Below are 23,985 nucleotides of genomic sequence, written 5' to 3'. Positions count from 1 at the left end.
TCATCTCATCTCATTGGTTCTGTTTGAGTCACATGTTCACATCTCAACCAATCAAAGTGGCCAGAGAAAATGAAACATGTTGATTGGTTTAAGCCTGGATCCCTCAACCTTCAGAATCAAGGATGAAATCAGCTTCCCCAGAACCACATGGACTGACATTAAGCAAAGGAGTGATTCCGTAATGGGAACTGCTGGGTGGCAATAAACAAAAGATGCTCTTTGTCCCTGAAGGGAGGTGGCTCCACAACTTTGTCAGCCATTTTGAGGGAATCTCTGTAACATCAGTGTCACTCCTGAAGTAGTTTTAGGGGTCTTTGTTTTCACGCCCACAGTACAGGTGGCTCTATTGGTTTGTGCTGAACCAAGACCGGACCAGGCAGCAAATGACTAGTCTTCAGGACACTGGGGCCACAGGCTTATTGTTAACATCTTTCAGTTTGTGCTTTCAGCATTTCACATCAAAAGGATTTTATAAAATGCCCTTTTTAAATTTTCTGAGACTATTAGTCTGAGTATTGGGAGGCACAGAGAAGGCATCCCTGAGGCAGGGGTCAGGGGATGGGAGATCTTCATTTCTGTGTAATTGAAGTGCAGTGATGTCTTTTATGACCTTCCCAAAGACAAAAGATGGGTATAACAATACTCTTGCCAATTTGCGGGAAAGTTTATCGTTTTTAGTTTCACAGCTGGAGATCCTCAGCCCATTTCATTATCCTTGGGCTGAACAGAGTCCTCATTTTATGGCTGTTGTGAAACTGTATTCTTGGAACAATGACAACCTCTGACTCCTCTAAAGTCATGGCCAGTTGAACTCACTTGTGTCATTGGGATTGGCAATAAAAACAGGTTGGATACTAAGCAGATACACCTGCCACTCAGGCATCTCTCAGGTGCCAAAAGATAGACTGATTGTGTGGACCAAGCTCCATGCTCTGGGAGGAAGGGAATGGAATGGAATTCCCTTGGGAAGTTGAAGCTTCAGGGAGTATAGATCAAATAAACCTCCCTTCTGAGTAGGCTGTCCTTCCATCTGACAGTGAAATGATCCAGTTTTCTTGGGCTATGAATATGGACAGACCTTTAGCCCCACCTTAGCCAACACATGAAAAAGTATATAATCCTGGCAGGAACCCATATAGAAGAAGGCACTAGACCAGGCCGTCTGCACCTTGTCATTTCTTTAATAAAATAGGATTTCATTACCTTGGCCCTGTCAGTATCTTTATCTCGCCTCTGCCTCTTTTCTCTCTTTTCTATACTTGGAGTGGGTTGCTGGGTTACCTGAAAAGAGACTGTTTTTCAAAGCAAAATCCTGCATTACTATTACTAATATCACTATTTATGCCCCATCCTTGCTGTGCATTGTGGACATTATGTTGATTCCTCACAATAACTCTCCAAGGTAGGTCTCACAGTCATCATTTTAAATGGGAGGAAACTAAGGCTCTGTCTTGTTAGATAATTTACCCAGTTCATACAGTTTTATATGATAGAACTGGAGTTTGGAAACTAAGCCTGACAATGCCAAATATTTTGTTTCTTCTCCTCATTATCAATAGCTGACTAAAATGTATTTCTGTCAACCTGATCTTGAAAAAATTTAGCCTGATTTTATTTTTATGTGTTATTCCTAAATTAAGCAGCTTCAGCAGCATTACAAGCCTAATCCTTGAGGTGACTGGTCATTAGAAGGAATCCAGCCTTCTCGATGCACAGTCACTCTACAGCAGCCTTCCAGAACCATCCATGGTAATCCTTTTCTTGAGGTCAGGGCAAAACCACTCCAAGAACAAACCCCTCAATCTCCATCAGAGCTTCTCTGCCCCATCTTTGTCTGGCCCCTCAGTTCAGCAGTGGTGATGACCAGGGCAAGTCAAATCCATGTCTGAGCCCGTGGCCTGACCGCACTGTTCGCACTTATCAGATGTGAAATGCTAGTACTTGCTTTGCAATTTTACATTTTGATGCAAGTGCAAGGTTTGAACCAGCTGTTTAAAAAAACAAATAGCTTTAAACCCCATTGTAAAGTGATGACCTCATGTAGGAAAACTGGTTGGGCTCCTGCCCCAGGAGGGGCTGGGGGTAGGTTCCCGATAGACAAGCTGCTCCTTGTGAACCACTCAGAAGCTGGCTCTTGCTCAGCGGCTGTGGATGAGCCATGAGAGCCACATCTGTTTTTAAATCTTCAAGACGAATAGAGTTGAATTTTCTATTCTTTAAATGTGGAGAAGAAAAGAACAAAACACTCCTGTCAGTGAAGTCCTGTGTTTCTAACTGGGGTAACCTCTTTTATTGAACAAAAGCTTTTCAAGAAGCATTCCAAAGAGGATATACCAGAATTTGGAACTGGCATATGAAAATACCACCTCTAGGGAACAATTCATAAAGCCACCAATTACTCTGTGGACTCCTTTTGGCTCTGTCCTTGCTTTAGATGATAGGCACATTTTCACACCCCTGAGCTCCTCAGAAAAGCAGGAGGGATCCCTTTGTGCCCTCATTTACACCCTGCTAGAGGTTAAGCATAGATGATGCTCTGTCACCACACTGGAACATTTTAAACTTGAAAACAAAAAAAAAAAAAAAGAAAGAAAGAAAACCTATTAAAATTGTCAACATTCCCACAGTAATTAAGTTTTCTAAATTCATTCAATAGCTAGTTCATTCATTTAATCAACCACTGTTTGAGTCCCTACTATATGCCAAATGCTGCTGTAGGGTGAGAAGTTGAAGATATAAGATCCATTACAGTCATCCCCCTCATCCTCAGGAATACATGCCAAGACCCCCGGTGGATGCCTGAAATCACAGACAGCACCAAATCTTATATATGCCACATTCTTTCTCTCCATTCATACTCATGATAGCTTAATTTATAAATTAGGCAAAGTAAGAGACTGACAATAACTAATAAGAATAATTGTAAGTACACTTTAATAAATCTTCTGTGAATGTAGTCTCTCTCCCTCTCAAAGTATCTTATTGTAATGTACCTACTGCCCTTGTGAGATGATAAAAAGCCTACATGATAAGATAAAGTGACAGGGCCAGGTGCGGTGGCTCATGCCTGTAATCCCAGCACTTTGGGAGGCCGAGGCGGGTGGATCACCTGAGATCAGGAGTTCGAAACCAACCTGGCCAACATGGTGAAACCTCGTCTCTACTAAAAATACAAAAATTAGCCAAGCATGGTGGCTGGTGCCTGTAATCCCAGCTACTTGGAAGGCTGAGACAGGAGAATCACTTGAACCCAGGAGGTGGAGGTCGCAGTGAGCTGAGTCAGAACAGCATGTACTTTAAAGCTTATGAATTGTTTATTTCTGGAATTTTCCACTCAGTGTTTTCAGACCGTGGTTGACTGCAGGTAACTGAAACCATGGAAAGCAAAACCACAGATAGAGGGACTACTATACCTGTACTCAAGTCCACAGTCTAGCAGAAGAGGAAGAGAAATAGATAACTTGAAGGCCATGTGGTCAGCTATGCTCAGGACACTGGGGGATAGGCCTGGGGGTAGGGAAGGAAGCGATGATTAAAGATGGCTTCCTGTAGGAAGAAACCCCAATCTGAGCTTTGAAGGACATGATGGGGTCAGCAAAACATTTAAGACAGAAGGAGCAGCCTGTACAAAGGTGGAGGAGTGAGACAAGAGATAGGAGATGTATTGTAGGGGCTGTGGGGAGCCAGGGCACAATACAGGTTTATGATAGTGTTACCCCTGTGAGAAGTCCCACACCTTTGGTCCATGGGAGCATCTCAGCACTGGGAGGCATCTGTGCATGTGTCTCCTCGTAGCTGTAGCCTCTCTGAAGATGTCTCTATGGATGTGGACACTCTTCCCCGGCATGTTATGACTGTCTGTTTCACACTTCCCAAAGCACATGCACACACATGCAGGCCTCCACACAGAAGTTTCAAACAGATTGTTATTTAATGACTACAGTCATTCATCCAAACCTACACTACTGGTTGGGTGTAGGGAGTTAGAAAAAATCAGACATCCTCTGTTTGGTCTGTCTTATCTCCATTTATAGCACAGAGAAAGGTATCATCAACCAGCCTTCAGGATGTCATCTCAGAGGCCTTCCCTCTGCTGGTAGGGAACCCCCCTCCCCAACACCTCTCCACTCTCTCTCCCCTCAGAACTTCTGCCTGTTTAACTCTTTTCCTCTAACAATGTCCCCACATCGCTTCTTATTCTGGCTACTCTCACCCCCAACCAAAAGTCAGCAAGTGGCTTTTCCTGTTGGCACTTGCAGCCTCCCTGGATCAGTGTTGAGTGAAGAAAGCTCTTCCCTCCTCAGCCAGGCGAAGGAAGGGAGAGCTTTGGGTCAGGAAGCTGTGTGTGGCTGGTGAAGATGATCACTTACTCCTGGTTGTGCTTTTCCTGATCTTCCTTTGGTGCCCCTTACTATCTCTGGAAAATAAAAAAACACACAACTTACACCAGGAGCATGAGATTTCTGCCAAAAGCCCTGTTGAATCCTTTGAGAGTCACAATCTGAGTAATTCTGAACTTATTGGTCCAGACATGGATTTATCCCTCTACTCATCTTCGTCTTCTTTGTGAAGCCCCCTTCCGTTCATGCCACCCTAATGGAAGTGTCCAGTCATTCTTTCTTAATTCTCCCTGATTGGAGGGAAAAAGCATTGTCCAATCACACACCAAACAAAATTAGTAATCTTAAGGGGTTCCATGCATGAATACCTCCTGGGTGCTAACCACAGGGTTCAATTTTGTTCATTACTCAGTGGCTAGCGTGGTGTTGGGCACACACAAATTCTTCAATAAATCGAAGTTCTTCAATAAAGAAATGATTCCCAACACTCACAATGAACCTGGAAGTTAGATATGATTATTTCCAATTTATAAATGAGAAGGTTAAGGCTCAGAAAGATTACCGTGGTCATTTAGCTGATAAATGGTAGATTTTGGTTCCTAACAAAGGTCTTTCTGACCCCAAAGCTCATGCTTTTTCCAGAAAACCATGAAGTCATCCACCTGCCAACTCACTAAATATAGTTCATTATGTCAATAAAGATTAACCCTTTGCATGGACACTTAACTGCAATAGTCTTGGTGCTGGGTAACGAAGCTGTGGACTTGGGCAACTCTTCATGACCCAACTTGCTACTTCCGAGTTGCCTCCCTCTCTAGAGTTTGTCTCCTTCAGCCTATTCAATGCAGCACCTATTCATTCATTCATTCATTCCACAAATTTTCTGGAAGTATCTACCATATGCTAGAAGCTAGAGATATGAAAATGAGTCCAACAGCTCCTGCCTTCAAGGACACTAGAATTCATCACAGTATATTAGTCACCTATGTGACTACCTTAAGGACAGAGAGAGTTGTATGATTTTTGTGCTTGTTTCCAGCTCCCAACAAAAGACCTGGCTGATGAGAGGCCCTCAGTAAATGTTGGCTGTATTGGATTGATATGGTGTCTAATGTAATGATGAGTGCTATATATAAAGCTATGTTCCATGAGCCACAGTCATTCTTTTGGGGACATGCATATTAATTATTTTTTTTAGATCATTGAGCTGTCATTCAATAAATGGCACAACTGCCTTAATATAGAAAATTGCTAGAGGAGCTAGATTTATTTTCTTTCCTCCCACTAAGAAGCAATTGTGGTAATTCCTTATGCAATAAACCAGTAAGAACTAATTTAATTAAAAAAATTTTTTTAACTGGATTACACACAAATATGGTACAAAGTTTTATAAACTTACAAAAGTATATAAAATTAAAAAATAAGTCTCCCACTTCTGACCCTAGGCACCCAGCTTTCATCCTTAGAATGCACAGCTATTACCAGATTTCTTGAATATTATTCCAGAGATCTTCTGTAGGCACACAGGAATAAATATATGTACTTCTATGCATGCCTGCACACACTGCCCCACACACAAGGTGGTACATTTCGCACAATGTTCTACACTTTGCTTTGTTCATTTAATGCTATGCCCTAAAGACCTTTTCATGTTATGACATAGATATTATTCTCATTTTTAAATGACTATTATACGGATTGTACCATCTTATCCAGTCCTTCATTAAGGTCCATTTAGGTTGTTTCCAAATGTTTGTTTTATTACTAACAAAGTCACAGTAAATTTCCTTATCCATATATCATTTTGCACTCTATAACAGCTGTGAGATAAATTCCCAGATGCAAAATGTAAATTTATTTCATTTTTAAAATTTAAATTTAAAATATATTATTATAATAAATAAAATTGAATACGTTCCCAGAAATGCTGGCCAAAGGATATATGCATTTTAAGATAAATAAGATGCATTTAACGTAAATGGCATAGCCCAATTGCTCTACACAGCAGTTGTGCTAATTTGCACTCCTATAGCAATGCATGACAGAAATTTTCTCCTATGGTCAAGACGACTGACTTACCAAATTTTTTTGATCTATGCTAATCTCATTGCAATTTTCATGTTCCTTTATCTTATTATGAGATCTTATTTACTTCTTTTTTTTTTTTTTTTGAGACGGAGTCTCGCTCTGTCGCCCAGGCTGGAGTGCAGTGGCGCAATCTCGGCTCACTGCAAGCTCCGCCTCCCGGGTTCACGCCATTCTCCTGCCTCAGCCTCTCCGAGTAGCTGGGACTACAGGCGCCTGCCACCACGCGTGGCTAATTTTTTGTATTTTTAGTAGAGACGGGGTTTCACCGTGGTCTCGATCTCCTGACCTCGTGATCCGCCCGCCTCGGCCTCCCAAAGTGCTGGGATTACAAGCGTGAGCCACTGCGCCCGGCCTCTTATTTACTTCTTAATAGTCCAGTTTAATGTTAAGAAACCATAATTCCTGTCATGTCAAAGGTACTGCGATCATAAATTTTGAGTTTATCTGAACTACTGTTCACCGCAAGTTAAAAATAACAGTGTTATTAGTTACATTTTTATATCACTGCCTATCTCAAAGTGAACTTGAGATAACTTAATAAACACACAAAACAATGAGACAGATAGAAACAACATTTTTAAAATCAAGACAACAGAAAGTAGAGGCAAAATGGTAAAATGAAGTAAGAGGGAAGTTTAGCGAAACAAAATGCATATCTTCAGGTTCAAAAATCTACTAATTTTGGTCCACAGTTTTGGCCTTAAGCTTCTTAGAGGTCAAAGCAAAAAGGAAAATGTAATCAATTTTAAAATGTACATTGTTAAAGAAAAGAAAATCAAAAGATTTTTAGCTTTTAAATCTAAGGGAAATTCATAAGGTTTATTGCAGAAGGGACTCCAGATAGTATCTCAACAAGATTCCTAAAATGAAAGAAAAAGTAGGGGTTTTGGAGAACAAAGCTCTGACGCTGTCTGTCTAGAATGCTTTCCTAGGGCCCTTTGTCTGGTAAGAGCTCCCCTTTTCCTCCAAGGACCAACTCTCTGACTCTTCATAGTCCTGGTAGGTGTATCAATGACCATGCCCTATTCCTTCCACCTTGAATACTGCTGTACAACAAACCACACCAAAATGCAGAGGCATAAGGGCATTCCTTTAGCCCATATATCTACAGGTAGATCATTCTGTCTGAGCTTGGCCTCATAGTTCTATTCTTGGCTGGGTTCTCTCCCAATCCAGGGGCCGTCTGGCCATTGCAGGGGCATTTGGGTATCTTGGTTCTGTCCCACAGGTCCCTCAGCCTTTAGTATGCTGGCCTGGCATGTTCTTATGGTATGGCACAGCTCCGGGAGTAGAAGCAGAGGTATGAAGATGCCTTTTTAAACCTCAGTTTGTGTCGCATCTGTTAATGTCTGATGGACCAGAGGAATCACATAGCCACACTCAGGATGAAAAGGTAGAGAGGTGAACTTGTGGGAGGATTGCAAAATCACGTGGAAAAGGCTGTGTTACAGGGAAGTGTGAGTGCCACAACTCACCACAGGGGACAGTGATCTAGGCTTAGAAAATGGAGAGGAAACTCACTTTCCACTGGGTTGCCCAACTGAGGCTTCAGGGAGCCATGTTTTTCACTACTTGCTGCAGGAGGGAATGGGTATTCAAAAAGAAGAGGAGAGGGGTGGATCAGACACATGCAGAAAGAGCGAGCCAGGTGCTATAAAGTCCCTGAAGCTCTTCCAGTGTGTCTGCAGGTCACTCCAGTACCCAGTCCAGCCCCTGAGCTAGTACATTTTCCTGTTTGCTATATCAGGCGGTACTCAAGAGTGAATACTGCAGCCAGTCTACCCGAGTACGAATACCAGCTGTGGCTGAAGAACTGTGTGGCTTGGAGGCAAGTTGCCTCATTTCTTTGTGCCTCAGTTTTTTCATCTATAAGATGGGGATAAGGATAATCTTACCTCTCAGAGCTGTTGTGAAGATCGAATATATTGATATCGGGAAGGACTTACGTGCCTGGCGTATATTAATAAATGTGTGGTAATTATTTTTTGCTGACATTAGTTTGAATTGTGTCCCTGCCAATAGATTGGATTTCGTGGGTGGCATCTCAGGTGGATTTGATGGAAAGACAAAGCTATCTCTCATGGGAGCTGGGCTCCTACTTTCACCCAAAGGCATTGAACTGCATCCCAATTGCCAAATCTACCAACTAAGAAAAAACAAACCCAACACCTTCCACGGGAATTACCCTAATCTGTGACTGGCCTGGTGAGTGTGTCATTTATAGAGTCACCATAACCACAGGACGTGGTACATGCCAGCAATGTTCGGGGACCTTAGTGCTCCCCTTCCAGATATAGGGTGAGGTTTGCCTGAGTCCAGGACCTGGCGGAGTGGGCCAGATTGCTGTGTGGGTTTATGGAACAGAGTGTGATGATAATGGGCTTCTAGATTCTTTCGGTGCAGACTCCACCTTCCTGCCTGCCGCCAATACTGAGCCCTGACAGGAAATACAAAGCCGCTGACAGCCCCAGACTTGGTGTCCGCACCACCATCAGGGCTCTGAGCAGCCGGGCTGGAGCCCCCTCTCCCTCCAGGTTGGCCATCCGGCTGGGTCTGCTCAGTCAACAGCAGTTTACAGTTTGGCTGACTACAGCCTGACTCCACAAGGGGAATAAAGCCCAGCATTGTGCTGGGCTTGCAACATCTTTCCCCGTCCAGAGTTCCTGATGTGTTTGTTATACAGGATCTGGTCTGAATGTTTCCTTTGTCGCAGACCTTCACGTGCTGAGGTGGGTCTGCCTTCTCCGCGGCAGTCCTGGGTTAAATAAATACATTAAGGTAACATACACGGCTTGACACTGGAGCCAGCCTCAATAACTCCAATAATTCATGTGGCAAAAGATGGAGCCGCTGTGGTTTTGAATTCATTTAAAGATGGATTTCTTTGTTCAGTTCCTTTGCTCGAGGAGAACACAAACTGGGAAGGGGCCGCCATGCTCCAACTCAGCTGGCCATTTTTCTCCAGCAAGTCTGTTTGAGAGTTTCTAAATCCCGTGCAGATGAACACAGAACATGACCTTCAGCCAGTTATAGGATACCATGCTGACATCACCACATAAATATACACTCCCGAGAAAGCTGTGATTAAGCTCCGTGCAGATTTTTATCACTTTTCCAGTGCACCGGCAGGCTGCTTGTTCGCCATGCACCTTTACAAAACCCATAATATTTAGAAATGTGCTGTGTTAGCCCCAGAGGCTTAAATAAACTAAAGCCTGTGAAGGTTTTAATGTAACAAGTTACCTTCACGTGTGAAATTACGAGTCTACATGATACTCAATAAGGCCAACAGTGTACACACTCTGTTCTTGTGGGATCTTATGTACATTTCTCCTGACATATCTGTTTCAGACAGTTTTTTAAGAACAGAAAATATTTCTATTTGAATACCACCATACATGTTCATGACACTAAAGAATGAGTGAGATTGTATATTTAAAAAAATTCAGAATCTCTGCCGGGTGCGGTGGCTCATGCCTATAATCCCAGCACTTTGGGAGGCCGAGGTGGGCGGATCACAAGGTCAGGAGTTCGAGACCAGCCTGGTCAACATGTGAAACCTCGTCCCTACTAAAAATACCAAAATTAGCTGGGTATAGTGACAGGTGCCTGTACTCTCAGCTACTTGGGAGGCTGAGGCAGGAGAATTGCTTGAACTCCAGAGGCAGAGGTTGCAGTGAGCCGAGATCGTGCCACTGCGCTCCAGCCTGGGTGACAGAGCAAGACTACATCTCGGAAAACAAAACACAATATTCAGAATCTCTACTCAAGGAGTTTGTGCTTTAAGGCCAACAGAAGGATAGGTGGGAGGGGGCTGTCATTGTAATCTCCTATAAAATCACCAAGTTTTCATTTTCTTTTCCTTTCTTTTGTTTGAGATGGAGTCCCTCTGTCACCCAGGCTGGAGTGCGGTGGCGCAATCTCAGCTCACTGCTCATGGCAACCTCGGCTTCCTGGGTTCAAGTGATTCTCCCGCCTCAACCTCCTGAATAGCTGGGATTATAGGCATGCACCACCATGTCCGGCTAATTTTTGTACTTTTAGTAGAGACAGGGTTTCACCATGTTGGTCAGGCTGGTCTCAAACTCCTGACCTCTTGATACACCTGCCTCGGCCTCCCAAAGTGCTGGGATTACAGGTGTGAGCCATCATGCCCAGCCTTCATTCTCTTTTAAAAGTGCAGATAAAAGATTTGTTTTATGAGTATAGCAGAGATTCTCAACCAGGACAGTTTTGCACCCCAGGGGACACTTAGCAATGCCTACAGATATTTTTTCGTTGTTACAACTGGGAGCAGGGTACTATTGGCATCTAGAGGGTAGAGATTATGATGCCAATATATATGTATGTATCCTTCCATGCACAGGACAGCCCCCCCCTCAGCAAAGAATCGCTCATTCCAAAATGCCAACAGTACCATGGTTCCGAAACCCTAAGGTACAGTACATTTGGGAGGAGGGGTTGGGATGGCATATATTCTAACAGGCTGGATGACTGTAAACTTTTTAAGGTGCTATACAAACACTAACCTTGCCTTCCAGTCAATTTACTGGCTGCTAAACATTGTTTCAAAATTCTGTCTCTCCATTTATCCTAAGCACATTGCTATAAAATACCTTATTGATGAGGCTTGCCTGGCCCAAAATCTAAACAGGGCTGCTCAAGTTTTCTCTTTTTAAAAGAGAAAAATCAAAACTTTTCTTTTTTACTTTGAAATGATGTTAAACTAAACATACAGTTTCTAACATAGTAGACAGTGCCTTCACCCTGCTTTCCCCCAGTGACAGCACCTTACATAACTATAGTATAATATCAAAACCAGAAAATTGACATTGGTATGATACTATTAAACTACAATCTGATTTGGACTTTACCACTTTGCTCAAGTTTTAAACAATAAAACATTTTAAATTTTATTTCTCCCAAAACATTCAACTTTATTCCTCCAGAAATGCTTACCATGAAAAACAATGATGATCTTTCTGCTTCTAAATGATCTTCATTGCCAAGGTGCTACCCGTTGCGAGAAAAGAAAGTGACTAGTGGAAATAATTGGCTTCTAGTTTTATTAATCAGTCTCTACCCTCTTCAAAACAAAGACTCCCATGATATTTTCTGGCTGTCAGTGCCTTCTTATTGTTGTTGTTGTTGTTGTTTTGATCGGTTTACATGTCCTCCAAAGGCTCAAGTATTGAACATTAGGACCAAATGTAACAAATTTCTCAACCTTCACCCCCACACCCCTCACCCCGACACTACAGCCTCCTGGAAGCACTCTGCAGACCTTCCCTGCATATATATATATACCTATATATGTGTGTGTGTGTGTGTGTGTGTGTGTGTTTACTGGGGTTTACACCGTTGGTGCCCCTGTTTTTCAGGTCTTCAGATTCAGACTAGTACTATTGTATTATAGTACCAAGAGCAGAAGATAAGTGAGATGTTCTAGCCATAGAACATCTCATTTATATATATATATATATATATATATATATATATATATATATACATATATATACAAAAACTATATATATATACAAAAACTATATATACACAAAAACTATATATATATACAAAAACTATATATATATACAAAAACTATATATATATATATACAAAAACTATATAAATATATATATATATATATAGTTTTTGGATTTTTTTTAAAGGACTCTTTTACAAATACAAATGGAGTGCCCTGCCCCAGACCCACCTGAGGGAAGGTGGGAAGGTGTTGTCTTTACTGCTGCACAGCTATTAAGACCTTCAGGTGTAAGGATTGTGATAAGATACATGCTGCTTCTACCTTCAGCATCCTTCAAGAGTATAGGAGAGGAGGCATCGTGGGGACCTGGGCCCCAAGTGGGATTCCTTATGTTGTTCTAACCTCAGAAAGAAAAATACACTCAAAGACAGCCAGAAAAAGCCCTAGCAGAGGGGCTTTAGCACCATCTGAGAAGGTCGGCATTCAGTGGAAGAGAAAGCCTCAGACCATGGAGAACTGAGTTCAAGGGTTGGTCCTGCCACTTTCTGGCTATGAAGCCTTGGAGAAGGCACTGAACTAAGCTTGAGTTTCTCTATCAATAAAACAGTGACATTGGTATCAATCTCGGTAAACACAGAAGGTGGTCTGACGGTCACTGACCTGCTTCATTGGAAGGTGTCTTTTGTAATAGGAGAAATGAAAAAAATAGGGTGTCCTCATATAGTGAAAGTAAATAAAGCTACAGCCAGACACATCAACATGAAGAAACCCCGCAAATACAAATAATATAATGTATTAATCAGATTTCTCCATGGAAACAAGGAAAGAGAACCAATATGTTATATATGTATATAATATATGTATATACACATATAATATTACATACATATATTATATACATATATGCATACATGTAATATATACATATATACATATATGTAATATATACATGTATGCATATATGTAATTATACATATATGTATATAACATATAGTTCTCTTTATTAATACATATATTGTATTATATATGCTATGTAATATATAATTACAGAATTATGTAATATATACATGTATAATTACATACCTACATAATACATATACGCATTACATACATATAATATATATTACATAGCATATACACACATACATATAATATACATGTATTATATATGTATATTCATATTGTGTGTGTGTGTGTGTGTAAAATGTATTATGAGAAATTGACTCACACAATTATGGAGGCTGAGAAGTCCCATGAACCACTGATATGTTTGCTGTGTCCTCACCCAAATCTCATCTTGAATTGTAGCTACCATAATTCCCACGTGCTGTGGGTGAGACCCTGTGGGAGATAATTGAATCATGGGGGTGGTTTCCCCTATACTGTTCTCACAGTAGTGAATAAGTCTCAGGAGATCTGATGGTTTTATAAGGGGTTTCCCCTTTCACTTGATGCTCATTCTCTCTTGACTGCCACCATGTAAGACGTGCCTTTTGCCTTCTGTCATGACTGTGAGGCCTCCCCAGCCAGGTGGAACTGTGAGTCCAGTAAACCTCTTTTTCTTTATAAATTACCCAGTCTTGGGTATGTCCTCATCAGCAGCATGAGAACAGACTAATACATCTACCATCTGCAAGCTGGAGACCCAGTGGGGGAAAAAAAACAGTGGTATAGTATCAGTCTGAATCTGAAGGCCTGAGAACTGGGGGAGCTGATGGTGTAAACCCCCTCCCAGAGCAGAAGATGAGATGAGATGTCCTAGCTTAAGCAGTGAGGCAGGGGAAAAAAGGAGGAGCAAATTTCTCCTTCCTCCCTCTTTTGTTCTATCCAGGCTCTCAACAGATTAGATGATGACCACCCGCTCTGGGGAGGGCAGTCTGTTTTACTGAGTCCCCCAATGTAAATGCTCATCTCATCTGGAAACATCCTCACAGACACACTCAGAAATAATGTTTAACCAGCTATCTGGGCATCCTTCATCCAGTCAAGTTGAGACATAAAATTAACTGTCACATACAATATTGGGCAAAAAACGTTGTAAAAGAACACATAAGGTATAATATATCATTCATACAAAAATATAAAACCATACTATATGTATAGCATAAGGATGTACATTGATGTAGTGAAAGTAGAAAGCAATGCATGAGAATGAAAAGAATCCAGTTCAGGTTAAGAGTTACCTCTGGAAGAGGGGGAGGGCAGGGAAGGCAATTGAGGAAGGTATACATGATGGATTTAACTGTGCTGGCAATATTTATTTCTTAACCTTGGAGGGTGGCTATGTGAGATGCCTTCCATTATTCTTGATAGACTCTTTAAATGTCTTTAATATTTCTAAATGCTCAAGATTTTTTTTAATTGCTATCATTGTTGACAGAGGCCTTGAGTGTGGAATACTGTGTGTGGGTTGAGAACATGGGGCTGGCCTGAATGAGAACTCCATCACATTGTTACCCTGGGCAATTGCTGAAAACTGCCCTATGCCTTAGGTTCCTCATTTGTCAAGAGCACCTACTTCATAATGTGACTTGGGAGGCTTAAACAAGATAATGTTTAAAGCTCACTCACCACCATGCTTGAAGCATAATCACCTCTCAGGAAACGTTAGATTTTAGCTACTGCACAGTACATGAGATTACCTGATCATCATGATAACTCATCGACTGACAATGGAGTAACACTGTGTATAACTAATATAGATGCTTCCATCTTCTGCTAATTGTAATGTAATATTTAGGACACAGAATAATGTTATTATTCCAACCTCAGATTTATGAGCCAGAACCTTACTTGACTAACTTAGGTCACTCTGCTGAAATATCTTGTGGGGAGATAGTTGAATCTTTGTTTGGATTCTTGCCAGTGGCCATAAAAATTCTTTGCCACTCAGTAAGGTTATGTATTATAGCCATGTAGGAACTCTGGATATCAGAACTTTCACTTTTTGGCTGTGCCAGATAAACCTAAATTTAAGATACCTTCAGTGGTTTTAAGATTTATGGCATAAAATTCTAACCTCCTGGCCCCAGGCCCATGCAAGCTACGTTTCTTACCTCTATATAATGTTACCCTCGGTAGCCAACTCACAAAGCAAGGTGCCTGGAATGATGTTAGCTTCAATGCCAAAATATCAGTGAAATGGAAAAGAGTTTAATAACTGTAAGCCACATTCATGTCTCTATATTCTCCAGCATTTGAGCCAATGTGGAGATATTTTCCTTTGCCATGTTACCCTCAAGTAATCTTGTTAAAATTTTAGAGAGCCTTGCTATCTTAAAACAGCCCTGTCCTCTGGAGTTGACCCACCAATTGCTGGGCTTTCTCCTTAACAAACAGAGCAGAGCAGAGTGGATTACAACATGAAGCCTCAAGTGACCAAAGAAAGGTAAATGTCACCTACCCCTGCCATCTGCAAGGCTAGACATCCCACATTTAATCTGTTTTAAGAATGAAAGTGTCTGTCTATCCTTAAACAGCACAGTCCTCCCAGCCTTTTCTTGGGCCTATAAATGTACTTTTTACATGTAGGTCTGTGAAGTAGGGCCTTGTTGATTCAACATCTGGAACTACTCAGGTGGTTTGTCTCTGCTGACTTTATGAACAATAAAAGCAAACCACTGGATGATTCCTGGATATTTAAACTCAGGATATAGGCATCCTGGCCTCATTGCTGACAAACACAAGATTTTAATTTTTGCTACTAGAGCCAAATGCAACAAATGTGGTTGTGAATAGAAGGCTAAGTGTTCTCCTTAAAAATAGTCTGCTTGTCTGAGGTTTAATTTTATTTATTTTTTTCTTTAATCAGCTGAATTTAAGATTCATCTAAGGTATGGTTTTTTAACTGTGGGGCACATACCTCAGAATTTCCAAAGTCCTTGCAAATCTCAAGTCTGTTCTCAAACCCAACTACAGTCCCACCTTGAAGAAATAGACTCAAGTTGATCACTTTCTGACTACAGTTTCTGCAAAGACTGAGAAGAAACCTATCATACCACTATGGAGACACCACAGTCAACCCCACTCCTGGAACCACTTAATCAACACTATTTTTTATTATGTGGGGAAAGACTTCTCTAAAGTGATCCTAGGCTGTTTTCAGCTAAGATTCAATTTTATGAATATCCTTAGAAATGTCACCAAAACCAAGAAGAATGAGTCACTGAGGCCAAGTATGAGAAAGGAAAAACCAACTGCATAGATTGGATTGGGAAATATAGAAAAATATGTGACTGTGCTGTGAAAATATCACCTGGTGGTCATAGTATATTATAAGCTGATATAAATAATACAATGTCATAATGTTATAAAGTGCTAAAATACATGCTTCATTAAGAGTCTTAAGATGAGGTATCAACAGAACTTTTACCATGGGCTTCTGGGAACAATGCTAACCTACTATACTCTAAGACTCTCTAGGATAACAATCACCTTTCTTTGTCTCTGTATCCTCCAAGCACCACGTCTTGTCCACAGTAGGTACTTACTGCATGTTTAATTCTGGATTGCAAGTGCTAGAAATGGCTTTATGACTTTATTAAGTAAAATATTAGCAAAACTACAACATCGTTTCGAAGAAGTACCTTGACACCTGCCTACTCTATGGAAATTTCAAAATGCAGACCCAAAGAAAGATATTGTGATCCTCCTCACAATTTACTAACAAGAAATAATCCCTCATGTATACACCGATCATGTTCAGGAAGGTGACTCAGGAAAACAGTTGTTTGGAACTGCAGTCCCCTCTGTTTCACTCTGCCCAGCAGCCAAGATGGTCTTTTCTAAATGTGGATTGTGTCATCTCACTGTCCCACTTTCAAGGGCTCACCACTGTCCTTTCCTTAAGGCTAAAAAGCTCCTCCAGAACCTGCCTCCTGCCTAATCTGCAGCTCCTATTCTTAATATACTCCAGGAACACTGGTCTCCATCATGTCCATATAAAAAGACCAGACTCTGTCTTCTCACATAGCCTCTGCATTTGAGCTTCCGTCTGCCTATTTATGTTCTTTACCCACTTCTGCACGTTGTCAGCTCCCAAACATCTCAATACAAATGCTACCTCCTCAAAGAGGTCTCCTCTGAGCACTCAGCCCAAAGAAGTTCCCACCAGGCCATTGGATGTTCCTCAATATCACATCCTCTTGTTTGTTGACTTCTCCTGTTGCACGGGGCAGCATCAGGAAAAGAGTAGAAATGGGGGGAAACACGGTTAACAAAGTATTTGGTTTGGGCCAAATTTTGTAAGGCCCTCAGCGTCAGTGATGGAGTTCAGATGGTATATGGGGAGAAATCTGGCATCAGCTGGGGCAGTTTCAGGACTGGATCATATTGCAGTGTGGATAAGAGGTCATGCTGAAGAGACTGGAGACAGGAAACTCTTCTAGAAGCCACTGTAATAGTCCAGTTAGAGGTAGTGATTACCCATATTAAGGCAATTGAGACAAGATAACCAATAGGAGATACGGTTGAGTTAAACAATTCCTGATCTTAAGAAACCTATCTATCAGGGAGTGAAGTTAATGCTGAAATAACTGAACTGCAAAGCCCTGTAAGGGAAGAACTCCAAGAGAGACACCTCAAAGGAGAATGGTTCCCCATGAATGGTCCTACTAAATTGACATCATTTCCTCCCTCTCATTATTAAAGCAATGACAGTCTCATTCAGTTTCTCTTTGAGCCTCATGATTTGTCTCTGCAATTTCAGTAAAGTTTGACTTGACTTTTTTTTTCCTGTTTTCCTTTTGAAATTAGATCACTCTTCAGATTGTTCCAACAAGATTTCAAAGTAAAGCTATGGAGGGTTAAATGTCAAGCCTTTTAAAGATCTAGCACAAACTTGAAAGAGACTAAATTTTTCAAAATATGCTATTTCTCAGCTGCTGAGTCTGATGTAAAAGTTGAAAAGGAAAACAAATAGTTATCATAAGTGTCTTTTCCTTTACTAGGTAAATATATGAACACAACTTGCTCTACAGATGAAGTTAACGCATACACAGATGGCAGAGGGAAAACTGAAAAGGCAACAGAACAAATATCACTGTAGATAATGATTATGTATGTACAAGAGGCAAATGGCCAATTAGTGCTATTATAGCACACGATTGAATATTTGCAAAAATTTTTTTGATTCAGCACTTAACTCTTAATATTTGTGATGTAGCCTGAGAACGCTTATGAAGCTAATCACTGGAGAATTGTATAATTCAAACTCAATTAGATAAAATTGCTAATTGCTTTGAATCCAGTGAAAATTATACCACTAATAGTACTATTAAATTGAGACTACTGTAAATAACTTCTGGCTACCAAAGGAAGAGATAAGACTCGCAGTAATAGAGCAGAATCAGGCAAGTCTGAGCTCTAATCTCTGATTTATTACTTATTAGCCACATGACTCTGGACAAATTGTTTACTCTCTATGAAGCTCAGTTTCCTTATCTGTAAGATGGGTTTAATAATAATACTTGCTTCCTAGGGCTGTCGTAAGGATTAAATTATATATTTGTGCAATGTGCCTTGCACATAAAACTCCTCAACAAATGAATTTTCCTTCTCTTTGGGACCTGAACAAGACAATGACACTTGGTGCCTCAGTTTCTCACTGTGCGAGATGACTGACTGCAGGCACTGAATTACTTGGTGAGGGGGATGCCATGATATTTGGTAAAATGAGCACCAGGTTATAGTGAATATTGTAATTGCCAAAAATTTTGCTGGCTGTCATTCTAAAGACCATGTAGTTTCTATCTTTTCCAAAAACTAAGGCTAAGTCAATTAAATAAGTTCATGAGGCTTTAAAAGTATTACTTATTACTTCTGCAAAAGATGAGAAAACAAGAGATAACGCAATAACTAGTTCAAAATTTGGGTTTAAGATGACCTGGAATGTACAGAGACAATTGTGAGACCAAAGAAATTTTTCCCATGGTCATTAAACCAAAGAGGTTTTGGCTATTCAAATCATTTATACTTAACACTTGTTTAATAGGTTGGCGATGCCTTTTAATAAGTATCAAGTATGAAATGTAATGGGAGAGTTTTTAGAAAATGTATGATTTCATACACCTACCAAGGAATGCCTCGCATTTTATAAAGTCCTCTGTAGGTTCTAAAACACTTTCATTGGCATGACCTCAGTGAATCCCTGTTATGCCCCTTTAAGCCTCTTTAACTGATGACAAAACAGAGATTCAAGAGATTCAACCACTTGCCCAGCTGGTGAGTAGTGGAACTTTGGCCCAAAATCAGGTCTTCCAAGGCCAAGTCTGATGATCTTCTCACTACTGCAGAGTTACTTCTACATGATTGATATCTAATACCAAAGTTAGAAAAGAAAAAAACAGTATAATGTGGGCTGAATTGTATCCCTCCAACATTTGTGTGTTGAAGCTCTAATCCCCTAGTACTTTAGAATATGACTGTATTTGGACAGGGCCCTTAAAGATGTGATTAAGTTAAAATGAGGCTGAAATAGTCGACCTTAATCTGACTGGTGTCCTTATAAAAAAACTTGAATACACAGAAAGACACCAGGGATGTGTGCACACAGAGAAGGTCATGTGAGGACACATCAAGAAGGCAAGACATCTGCAAGCCAAGGAAAGGGGCCTCAGGAGACACTCAACCTCCTGACACCTTAACCTTGGACTTCTAGCTTCCAGAACTGTGAGAGAATAAATTTCTGTTGTTTAAGTCGCCCTACTCACCCCCTACTCCCGCCCTTCAGCCTGTGGTCTATTGTTATGGCAGCCCTAGCAAACTAACTGACAGTAATACAAGATGAAGAGAGCTTACACCAAAACTAACCACCCAACATTAAAAAATGAACAATTAATTTAACTATATTTGTTATGATTTAAAATATTTCTCTCTTTCAATCTTCCCATAAATACAAGTCAATTTTCACCTTGGGATGTTTATTGATCAGGGTCCATTCAGGAAACAGAAACCACACAGTAATTTAAATAAGAAAAGTTTAACACTGAGATTTATTAACTATAAAATCAGATTAGGGTCATGGGGGATGGGCTACTACTGGAAAAACAGAACTCTAAGAAATATAGGAATGGCAGATGTAAGGAGCAGTTACCACACCTAGGGCTTATGGAGAGAGCCTGAGGTAGCCTCCGCCCCACCCACCTCAGTCTCAGAGCTGAATTCCAGACCCTGTTGGAGAAGGCATGGCCATGGCTCACTGGATGGCAGGGAAGCTGCTGTGATGCTGTGCAAGAAGAACCTGCTGGAAACCTGCCCTTGAGAGTGCCAGGGAGAGCTGTTCACAGAACTATGTCTCTATGACACAAGACACTAGACTATGAGATTGCCCTGTGGGGAGACAAGGCAAAGCTTCTGGCCACTGGGTACTGCTGACCGTGTACCCTGAGGGGATTGGGGCTGGGAAAGTTGCAATTACTGCAGGTGCTGGACACTGCTGAAGCCCTTGGTGCCACCAGAAACCTGGTGCTAAAGAAGCCCTGCCAGGTGCATGAGACAAGTGAGCTGCCAGAACCAGTAAGAAAAACCCCTTCCTCCTGCAGCGTCTCTCCAGCACCTTCCACTAACACAGCCTGGTATTATACCAGCTGGAAAGGACAACATATTTAAAGGGCTCTCTCCATTCTCCAAGGGCAGGCAACTAAGGGTGAATCTGGAGCTGAGAGGCATGAATAACTGGCACAAGATGACACACAGTTGTACTAAATGTGCGAGTCTCATGGTACTCAGGCAACTAAAGTATCTGTATCAATATTCCAAATCCTGTTGAAAGCGGTACCAAGGGACTTGTTGATATTTGGGGAAGCTTCTCCAAAGATAGGTATAGAATTTTCAAAGTGTAAAGGAAGGAAAAATGATGAAGGGCAATCTGAAGAAACAGGCTACCACAATCCAAAGCCGTGCATTCTTAACTGGAATCTCTTGTCCCAAACAATGAATATGAGTTCACGAGGTTGCACAATGTATAACGTGACCCAACTGCAGCATGGTGTTCCTGGATTTTAATCTCCTAAACTTCCTTGTTAATAAAGTTATGTTTGTCTGAATCACTATATTTACAAGTTAAATATTTAAAACCTCAGTCATGTTGGAATTAGCAAATATTTAGTGCCAATATGTCTTCTTCTTGGTTAACTCTAAACTAGCTCAATAATTTATTTCAAATCATAATTATCTCTAAAGATTTTTATTTATGAGGGGAAGAGGTATACCAAAGACTACTCCAAACTTAGAGCTTTACATAATATGAAATTGGTATCTCTGGGTTTTTTTTTTTTTAACCCTTCTAGAAGTTTCTAGCTCTGCAAACAAGATAAATCTCTGAGAAACTTGCTAAAAAATTTATAGATAATCAGAGCCAAGGAATGTTGGAGCTGGATGAAACCTTGGGGACCATTCAAGTAGTTCCATTTTTCCTTTCATAGTTGGGGAAACTGAGTCCCAGAGATCTCTGCCCCAAGCCACATGGCTCCTGAATGGCTACACTGGAATTAGATCTGAAGTCTTACAATTTTCTCCAAATTTTCTTCATGGCTGCCTCAAAGAGAAATCATGCTATACTCTATATTTTCTGCAGTAAAGCCAAGGATATGGGAGGGAAAAAACGGGGAAAGAGTCATGGAAAGCCAGCTTCTTGCTGAAACTCCACCAGGTGCCCTGCTGGAATCTCCCTTGAAAGAGGTAAGTTGGAAAGAAAACATTTTTCCCATTCTCATTCTTCCCCAATGTCTGGTGTGATCAAATGCAAAACACTAGGAATGTCTGATCTTTTAAAGGAAACAGCTGAAGGCATACTCTCTTGTTTAAGGATGATGTCAGAAGCAAGAATTTCAGTTCTATTTCCCTCTTGTTTTGCTTTCTTGTTTTTGTTTGTTTCTTTTCTTATATTTGGTTGCTTTGGTTTGTGTTGGAAATTTAGAGGGTTGAACTGTTTGGATAAGTTAGTCACTCACACCTAGGAGAGAGTGTGCTAATAGTGCAAATTGTAAACTAGCAATATGAATAGAATTTTCTCATTTCTCCGACTAACCCAAGAATTTGGATGCAATCAGGATGGCCATTAGCCATTTATATTTTCAATGGATTATACATTTTTTTTTGGAATAATGAATTTTACATTAGCCCTATAAAGGGCAATTAAAGTCTACAATTTATAAATACAGGTGTGCTAGCACATTAGGGTATTTAATAAACATGGACTTTGTAATAAAAAATTTTTTTCATCAATTTCTAGACTAGGAGATTTGCAGAAGGAGGAGATTGTAATTTTTGAGATGATCTGTTGTAGCTGTATCCCTTTATTAGTAAGGAAATGAAGATCCAGTCCAGGTCACCTGACTTATGTGGTTGGAGTTTATATTCTTTTTTTTTTTTTTTTTTTTTGAGACAGTGTCTCTCTCTGTCGGCCAGGCTGGAGTGCAGTGGCACCATTTCGGCTCACTGCAACCTCCACTTCCTGGGCTCAAGCAATTCTCCTGCCTCAGCCTCCCAAGTAGCTGGGATTACAGGTGTGTGCCATCACACCTGGCTATTTTTTGTATTTTTAGTAGAGACAGGGTTTTACCATGTTGGCCAGGCTGGTCTTGAACTCCTGACCTCAGGTAATCCGCCCACCTCAGCCTCCCAAAGTACTGGGATTACAGGCGTGAGCCACTGTGCCCGGCCTGTATTCTTCATTTTCTAACCATATCTTCTCCCCTCCTCACTTTGCCTTTTGGACTTGAGATAATAGCATAGATTATAGTATAGACCTGGGTCTTCACAAAGGACCTTTCCCCTGGTGCCTGGTGGCATCCACATTTACTGTGTTGCTGAAATAACTGTGTGTCTCATTGCATCGGGCTGTCAAAACATGCTGGGTACTGATGAACTGCAGAATCTTTTCCTCTCATACTGTGGAACTGGGCATAGGACCCAGCAAGAAAATGAACCCAAGAACCCGCTCCATCCAGCAGCCATGCCAGAAGCACCAACTAAATCTAAAAACCACAGATCCAATTAACTCCTTTTCCTGGAAGCACCAAGAAGACATAATCTTGTCAGCACCCCCTTGTCATGAGCCCAGATCCAATGTTCAATATTCTTTTTATTTTCCTAGAGCCTTCCAAAATAAAAATTATTTCAAGGCCACTCCCTGTCACCCTGTTTTCCACATTCTTAACAGAGGTATGTTGTCCATGCTCCACGACAACTCTTTACTGACGGGACAGTATTTGTTTTTAATTTCTGTATGGTATTATGATTGGTTCTTGTATGTTTCATAATTAATTGAACATACATAGCCAGATTCATTATAGAGAGCAATGGGAGTAAAGACGTCCCAGGAATTTTTTTCCTGCTGGAAATATGAAAGATTCATCTTCCCCATTTTTTCCTGGTCACCTGAGAGCCTAAGCAGCAGAGGTATTAAATTCCATCTTGCGAAATAACACCAAAAGTATTTAACGACATTCCCCCCCGAACAATGCTCAACAAGACTGCACTTCATGACAAACTTTATTCCCCAATCATATGAGCCAGATCACAGCTCAAAAAAACATGTCTTCAAACAGATGGGCTCTTGCAAAGTGTTTTCCTATAGATCATTTTCAATTTTCTCTGTTTTCTTTTCACTTTCCTGTCACATAAAAATTGGATCATAGGCTGATTTATCTCAGGGGCAATAGGGCACAACTTGTGTTATGTCTAAGATGGTTTTGTGTGACTTTTATCAACAACAGCCAAGGACAGAAGAAAGTTTCTTATTACTAAACTATCCTGAATGTGATGAAGAGTTTTATTGATTACAAAAATTTAAGTGTGAAAATTGTACCAGGATGTTACTACAAACACATTTTCTTTTCAGAAGTTTCAGAGTATTAAAGGGACATAGTGCCAAATAAAACAGAGCTGACTATTTGAATTGGGGCATGATTTTCTCAGTGAAAACATTACTTATTTGGAGAGTGGTCCAGGCCGACTTTGAAGTCTAACAGAAGGAGAAAAGCTGCAAGGATGGGGTGAATCAGGCCCTGAAGTTTATCTGCCTGTACAACTCTGATTGAATCAAGAGCTGGCCCACTGCTTATTGGCCGC

At 40.8% G+C, this 23,985-nt stretch overlaps 1 long non-coding RNA gene across 2 annotated transcripts in view; it reads left to right on the top strand.

The window, feature by feature from the left end:
* LOC129465240 (uncharacterized) overlaps positions 1 to 23,985 on the top strand; it is a 111,072-nt gene that overhangs the window by 75,421 nt on the left and 11,666 nt on the right. Inside the window, exons 4-5 of one of the 2 annotated variants that reach the window (XR_010117523.1) lie at positions 21,488 to 21,591; positions 23,756 to 23,818. This is a non-coding gene — a long non-coding RNA (uncharacterized lncRNA). Of the gene's footprint in view, positions 1 to 21,487; positions 21,592 to 23,755; positions 23,819 to 23,985 lie in introns of those variants that run through there. The other variant, XR_010117522.1, reaches the window with a different exon arrangement.

Source organism: Symphalangus syndactylus, chromosome 2 (assembly GCF_028878055.3).
Source record: "Symphalangus syndactylus isolate Jambi chromosome 2, NHGRI_mSymSyn1-v2.1_pri, whole genome shotgun sequence".
Taxonomy (NCBI): Eukaryota; Metazoa; Chordata; class Mammalia; order Primates; family Hylobatidae; genus Symphalangus; species Symphalangus syndactylus.
Note: the sequence above shows the minus strand (reverse complement) of the source record. Positions and strands in the feature narration are given on the sequence as shown.